This window comes from Hypanus sabinus, unplaced genomic scaffold, assembly GCF_030144855.1.
Source record: "Hypanus sabinus isolate sHypSab1 unplaced genomic scaffold, sHypSab1.hap1 scaffold_162, whole genome shotgun sequence".
Taxonomy (NCBI): Eukaryota; Metazoa; Chordata; class Chondrichthyes; order Myliobatiformes; family Dasyatidae; genus Hypanus; species Hypanus sabinus.
Genome location: NW_026779700.1, coordinates 67,636 through 75,331, shown reverse-complemented (window position 1 = coordinate 75,331; position 7,696 = coordinate 67,636). Strand labels below are relative to the sequence as shown.

Genomic DNA, 7,696 nt, shown 5'->3' with positions numbered 1-7,696 from the left:
CCCCCCCCCCACCCACCCGCGACGAAAACCAGAGAGTAATGGAGCCAGTCAGAATGCTCTCCACGGTCTATGTACTCTTTAGACATGTGCGGATGTTATACAAATCTTTGGTGACGTATCAGATCTCCCAAACTCCTGAAATCTGATCGTAATTGTATCAAAATATTGGGCGCAGGTAGAACTTCAGAGATGTGGATACCCAGGAACTCTGCCTATCGTGATCGGAATTCCCGGTTGGCCGGGGCATGAAGGGATACGGGGAGAAAGCAGCACATTGGAGCTGAGAGGGAATGAGGATCAGTCATGATGAAATGGTGGAGAAGACTTGGTGGGATAAACGGCCTAATTTTGCTCCTATAGTTTATGGTTTTATGGTCCTATGGAACAGTTTTGCCAGGGCTCTCTTCAGATGCACTTCAGATGCCATCCTCCTGTTGTGAAAAGTTCCCCCAATGAGGGGCAACGTGACGGGGACGGTGTCACCGCTTGCTGCCCCGGAGTGACTGTTGTCAGTGAGTGATGCGCTTTCCCACCAGTTATGTCGCCAACGCGCACACCGGCTTGTCAGACATGACCTTCCTCCCACACAGCAACGCTGGCCTTTTCCAGTCTCTGCCAGGTATCTGTGCGCTCTTTCCTTATAAAGAAGCGAACTCCACACCTGTGGCTGATCCCAGGCAACTGATCACGTTACCCGCGCTTTCTCAGTCTCTCACTTCCTCCCTCTCCAACAGAAAGATATATTCACACAGACATAGCAGCAAGAAAATATATGGGGATGCTGGAGGTATCATTTTTGTATAGAGTAGTGAGTATGTGGAACGCCCTGCCACGGTTAATCGTGAATATAAAACTGAACGTAGAACATTTCCACACAATACAGGCCAGTCGGCCCACGATGTCGTGCCGCCCTTTTAACTTTCTGCAAGATCATTCTACCCTTCCCTCTCACAATGCCCACCATTTCTCGTTCATGTTTGTGCCAAGCCCGGGGTCTCTTAAACACTCCTAGTGTATCTGCCTCTAACGTCATCTCTGGCAGAGTGTCTCATACAGTCACCGCTCTCCATGAAATTAGCTCTGACATCCTCTTGCATTTTCCTTCAAACACTTGAAAATCCTGCTCCTCCTATTATCTATTTCCACCTTGGGAAAAGTCTCTGAATATCCACTGTTCTCATTTTGCACACCCCTGTCAAGTCTCCTCTCATCGTCCTTCTCTCCAAGGGGAAAACAAATAACACCGAGCTCACACAACCATTCCTGAAAAGGGGTACTCTATTCCAGGCAGAATCCCGGTAAACATTCCCTGCATCCTCTCGAAAGCTTTCACGTCCTTTCCGTAACGAGGCGACAAGAACCGAGCGAAATATTACAGGTATTGCTTTAGTTCTTGTCGTTACCGTTTCTGTGTTAACTTTTATAAAATCACACCCGGAGTAACAGTAATTGAATGGTGCGTTCACTTACCAGGAATACCGATGACGGCGATGATAACATAGACTATTTTCTCAACACTGTAATAGATATACAGCATTTCGTTCCTGAAGTGGTGTCCAACCTGCAGGGAACCCTTTCCGAATGAAACTTCGAGGCGCTACAGAGCCAAGGTTTTTATAGCCATTGAGATTCCTGCGGGGACACGGAAGCTTCAACAGTTAAAAATAGTGATTTTCGAAATGCGTGTTAAAAATAAAACATCGGCAGAGCGAATTCCCTGCTGGGATTTTCATTTGCTTGATTCAGAGGGTTAATTGCGAAACTTCAAAGAATGGAAAATATGGCACATTTAAGAGAGAATATTTAGAGCAACGTTCTTCCAGCCATGAGAATATTGTTGCAGGTTCAGTGCCCCGCCTGCTGTTGTCGCCTCAAGTCCTGGAAACTAATCTGCCCAGCTTGGCAGGAGAGACGTGGCTTATCCCTGTTCCCGTTCCCTTGTGTTCCTGTAATCTGGAAATTAAAGAGGATAAAGGACAAGGAATGTCTGGAATTAATGCTGCAGATACCAAAGAACTAAATGTGTTTAAAGTTAAAGTCAAAATAAATTCAGTATCCAAAGACATAACTGTTTCCCTACACTGTCTTGAGATTCGTGTTCTTTCAGGAGAAAACAAAGCAATACAATATAACTAAACATAAACAAAGACTGACTAACAACCAATGTGCAGAAGCAGGCAGAATGGAACAAATAAAAACAAAAATGTGAGTCAATAATACTGAGAATATGAGTCATTGGAAGTGGGTCTCTGGGTGGTGGAGTCAGTTCAGAGTTGCGGTCAGTGACGTTATCCGCACTGGATCGGGGGCCGGATGTTTGGACGGTGATAGCTCGTTGTGGAAAGTCGTTTATGCCCGGATGAGTATCTCCCACAGTCCTTTGCGAGATGGAGACGTTCTTCGGGATTGCAGTTCAATAAATGCAGCCTCTGAGTTTCCAAGAGGAACAGAGAGACGCAGGGAATAAGTTCGCATTGCAATTCCAAACGCCAAGTTTTCCCTCAGGCCACACGGCTGCGAATGGTAATAGAATCAAATTGCGACTCAGCACAGAATGACTGGCCGTTCGAATCATTTCGTCCAAGGGACCCGTTTGAGCCGTTTCCAGTTGCCCGAGCGGGTTCAGTATCGCTCTACACCTTTCCTGTACAAATAGCTGTCCACTTGACTTCTAAAGTTATACATTTGAAAGTGGGTGGAGTGGACCGTGGAACTAATTTGATATTTCACGACCATCTAGCGTCCGTTAACAAACCGGATTACTATTCTGGCTAATGCAACATCCATATTTTGAATTAGGTAGAGATCTCCATCGCAGATTACCATTTCAAACGAAATATGTTCATCCAATCTATTGAACCGAAAGAACTGCTGGTAAGAACACTCTCATCACAGCAGCCCCCCCCCCCCCCCACCATGCCATCGAATTGGTTTATCTTTCTCTCTGTCTGTTCCAGCCATACGACATGGACGATACAGCACATTCCAATCAAAGCGATCACCCCCTGTTTCTCAGTTCCGACAGATAGATCACTGGATAATCTCCAGACGTATTCCCATGCTGTTCCACTTCATCAGAAGTGTGCTGTACAGTGCTGTAATGTTCTATGGTTCTATCACCTCCCCCCCCCCCACCGCCATTTCCCCGAATATGTTTATCTTTCTCTGTCTGTTCCTTACATACGACATGGACGATACAGCACATTCCAATCAAAGCGATCACCCCCTGTTTCTCAGTTCCGACAGATAGATCACTGGATAATCTCCAGACGTATTCCCATGCTGTTCCACTTCATCAGAAGTGTGCTGTACAGTGCTGTAATGTTCTATGGTTCTATCACCTCCCACCACCCCGCCATTTCCCCGAATATGTTTATCTTTCTCTGTCTGTTCCAGCCATACGACATGGACGATACAGCACATTCCAATCAAAACGATCACCCCGTTTCTCAGTTCCGACAGATAGATCACTGGATAATCTCCAGATGTATTAGCAATTCGTCAGAAAAGAAAACTCCCACTGTTGGCCATGAAGGATTAAAATATGGAAAAAAAAAACATTGAACTGGAAAGGGTCAAGGAGAGTGGCGGTAGACACACCGATTGTCTTTGTTCTTGCCGTAGTTGAAGGAATAGAGGCTGCCATTTTGTGAAACTTCTCTGTAAACTCCATTTTGTGAACTGTCTGATGAACTGATTTTCTCGGGAGTAGCAGCACCAAAGTGATCTAAAGTAAACTGATTGATAACCATGATACTCTGCTGATCTAGAGGGTATTTCCAAACAAGAAGTTATTTGTGCAGACCTCTCTGGTCCGATAGAACGTGCAGGTTTATGAACCGAGGAATCCATGTCTGACCTGAGTAACCCAAACCTCACAACTGGCTGCTCTGCTGTGATTCCGAACAAACAGACAGAACACATTTGTCATTTGCGACAAGGGCAAGAACATTACGTCGGCCTGGAGCAAAGCCAATGTGAAGCTGACTCACATTAGCCAGATTGCACAGGGCCAACGAGAGTGAAGGTCAACATTTGAACAGATAAGCGGAGTGTAAGAAGATGAGGCATCGAACGCAAAACAGCGGCAACTCCGGAGACAAACTATCGCAAGGACGCCACATGCCCCGTGCTGGGAGAAGATGGATCGATCGTTTGGCCAATGGGAGATCTGCTATCTCGGTGATATAAATTGGAGAAGCTTTTACAGCGGGAACAGTAGAATTTATGTTTGAGTTGTTGGCCGTGGATCAACATAGTTACATTGAGTCAATAGAGTGCAAGTTCTGATTAATTAATAGTCGTGTAGTGACTTGCCTAACCTAATCAACGCTATCTTCACCTCTATCACGAGTGAAGTCTTTGTAACCCGGAACGCTGATCTGCCAGTATTGCTTATTTCTCAGCTGTGATTTTATTATAACTCTGATATCCACAGTCCTGTGTTCCGATCCATGTCCTGAATCCATCTGCCGTATCCGTCACTCCAATATCTCAGTCCCGTGTTCTGATCCCTGTCCTGAATCCATCTGCCGTATCCGTCAATCCAATATCACAGACCCGTGTTCCGATCCGTGTCCTGAATCCATCTGCCGTATCCATCACTCCAATATCCCAGTGCCATGTTAGGATCAGTGTACTGAATCCATCTGCCGTATCCGTCACTCCAATATCCCCAGTCCCATGTCCCGATCCGTGTCCTGAATTCATCTGCCATATCCGTCACTGCAATATCCCTGATCTGTGTACCGATCCATGTCCTGAATCCATCTGCCGTATCGGTCACTCCAAAATCTCAGTCCCCTGTTCCGATCCCTGTCCTGAATCCATCTGCCATATCCGTCACTCCAATATCCCAGTCCGGTGTTCCGATCCATGTCCTGAATCCATCTGCCGTATCCATCACTCCAATATCCCAGCGCCATGTTCCAATGCATGTTCTGAATCCATCTGCCGTATCCGTCACTCCAATATCCCAGTCCCGTGTTACGATCACTGTCCTGAATCCATCTGCCATATCCGTCACCCCAATATCGCAGCACCGTGTTCCGATACATGTCCTGAATCCATCTGCCGTATCCATCACTCCAATATCCCAGCCCCGTGTTCTGATCCATGTCCTGAATCCATCTGCCGTATCCATCACTCCAATATCCCAGTCCCATGTTCCGATCCATGTCCTGAATCCATCCGCCTTATCCGTCACAACAATATCCCAGTCCCGTGTTCCGATCCATGTCCTGAATCCATCTGCCGTATCCGTCACCCCAATATCACAGTCCCGTGTTTCGATCCGTGTCCTGAATTCATCTGCCATATCCGTCACTGCAATATCCCTGATCTGTGTTCCGATCCATGTTCTGAATACATCTGCTGTAACCGTCACTCCAATATTCCAGCGCCATGTTCCGATCCCTGCCCTGAACCATCTGCCGTATCCATCACTCCAATATCCCAGTGCGGTTTTCCGATCCCTGTCCTGAATCCATCTGCCGTATCCGTCACTCCAATATCCCAGTCCCATGTTCCGATCCATGTCCTGAATTCATTTGCCATATCCGTCCCTCCAATATCCCAGTCCCGTGTTCCGATCCATATCCTGAATCCATCTGCCGTATCCATCACTCCAATATCCCAGTCCCGTGTTTCGATCCGTGTCCTGAATTTTTCTGCCATATCCGTCACTCCAATATCCCTGACCCGTGTTCCGATCCGTGTCCTGAATCCATCTGCCGTATCCATCACTCCAATATCCCAGTGCCATGTTAGGATCAGTGTACTGAATCCATCTGCCGTATCCGTCACTCCAATATCCCCAGTCCCATGTCCCGATCCGTGTCCTGAATTCATCTGCCATATCCGTCACTGCAATATCCCTGATCTGTGTACCGATCCATTTCCTGAATCCATCTGCTGTATCCGTCACTCCAATATCCCAGTGACATGTTCCGATCCATGTCCTGAATCCATCTGCCGTATCCGTCACACCAATATCCCAGTCCCGTGTTCTGATCCGTGTCCTGAATCCATCTGCCGTATCCGTCACTCCAATATCCCAGTCCCGTGTTCCGATCCCTGTCCTGAATCCATCTGCCCTATCAGTCATTCCAGTATCACAGTCCCGTGTTCCGATCCATGTCTTGAATCCATCTTCCGTATCCATCACTCCAATATCCCAGTCCGGTTTTCCGATCCCTGTCCTGAATCCATCTGCCGTATCCGTCACTCCAGTATCCCAGCACCATGTTCCGATCCATGTCCTGAATCTATCTGCCGTATCCGTCACTCCAATATCCCAGTCCTCTGTTCTGACCCATGTCCTGAATCCAACTGCCGTATCCGTCACTCCAATATCCCAGTCCCGTGTTCCGATCCCTGCCCTGAATCCATCTGCCATATCCGTCACTCCAATATCCCAGTCCCGTGTTCCGATCCCTGCCCTGAATCCATCTGCCATATCCGTCACTCCAATATCCCAGTCCCCCGTGTTCCGATCCACGTCCTGAATCCATCTGCCGTATCCGTCAGTCTCATTGCATTGAAATAAATGCAGCTTCGTCCATCAGACCCTTTCCCTCCTTGTTCCATCCCTGCTTGTCCGATCTGCCGAACTCACTCACTTTGACTACTTCAATTTGCCGTAAATATCATTTCCGTGCATGACAGGCCTGGATCCCAGCCCCGACAGAGCACTTTGATGCGTGAGATATTTCAGTGAGGGATAATTCTCCTGGACTTTGCGATGAAATCCATGGAGTCCAAAATGTAGGAAATAGATCGGAGAAAGAAAACTGGAATGTGGATGCTCTCAGACAGATCCCTGTGTTGACGTGGGGTGCAGTGATTGGTAGCCAGTTGTACCCGATGCTTGTGTGTGTTTCCAGTGTAATTGGTTCCTGTATAACAGAGCCTGGGTAGCTCAGTCGGTAGAGCATCAGACTTTTAATCTGAGGGTCCAGGGTTCAAGTCCCTGTTCAGACGCTCACTTTATATCGCAGATAGTTTCCTCCGTCAGCACATTCACGTCCATGCAACTTTTCCCTTTGGCGGAATATCTTCACTGAGAGAGCGTGAATCGAACTGCCAGCGGATGCCGATTCGATTTGAACATTTCAGAGTGATTTGGGTAAGATGGACCTGGAGGGGGGGCGCTGTTGTCCGGGTGCAGTTCGATGGAACGGGGACAGGTAATATTCAGCACAGACTGAATGCGCTCGGGTCTGGCTTCTGTGCTGTAGCGCTCTGTGCCTCTGTGACAGTGTAGGGAATTTAAGATGGGGTGTAACAATCGAGAAAGCACTTACATAGATATTAACCCCCATATCCTCCCATTGCAACTGCGTAGGACATGGCGCGTCCTTCGACGGCCTTTAACATCCCACGTTAGCCGGCAGCGCTAGTGCACACACAAAATCTTTCGGCCTCTCTGCCAGCGCAGACCTTGTCCCGTTTCTCTCTGCTCATCTCCTTCATCCTTTTTTTTATCCACAACACTCCTTCTCAACCTTCTTCCCGCGGTGTAATGATCATATTACTATATATTTATATAACAAAGAGTTTATTGAATTATAATTATTCAGATGAACGCACCAAGGTCTATGGAGCATTTTCTCTCGTCCCAAAACTGAAATTTTTGCTTTCAGTTCTTCTTAGTAATTGCTATCGGTCTTGTTTTCCCATCGGATTTGAAAGCAAT

At 47.2% G+C, this 7,696-nt stretch overlaps 1 non-coding gene across 1 annotated transcript; it reads left to right on the top strand.

Moving 5' to 3' along the window:
* The first annotated feature begins 6,908 nt into the window (after positions 1–6,908).
* Positions 6,909–6,981, top strand: trnak-uuu (transfer RNA lysine (anticodon UUU)). Its single transcript has one exon. It is a non-coding gene; the product is annotated as a tRNA-Lys (tRNA).
* Positions 6,982–7,696: the final 715 nt, after the last annotated feature.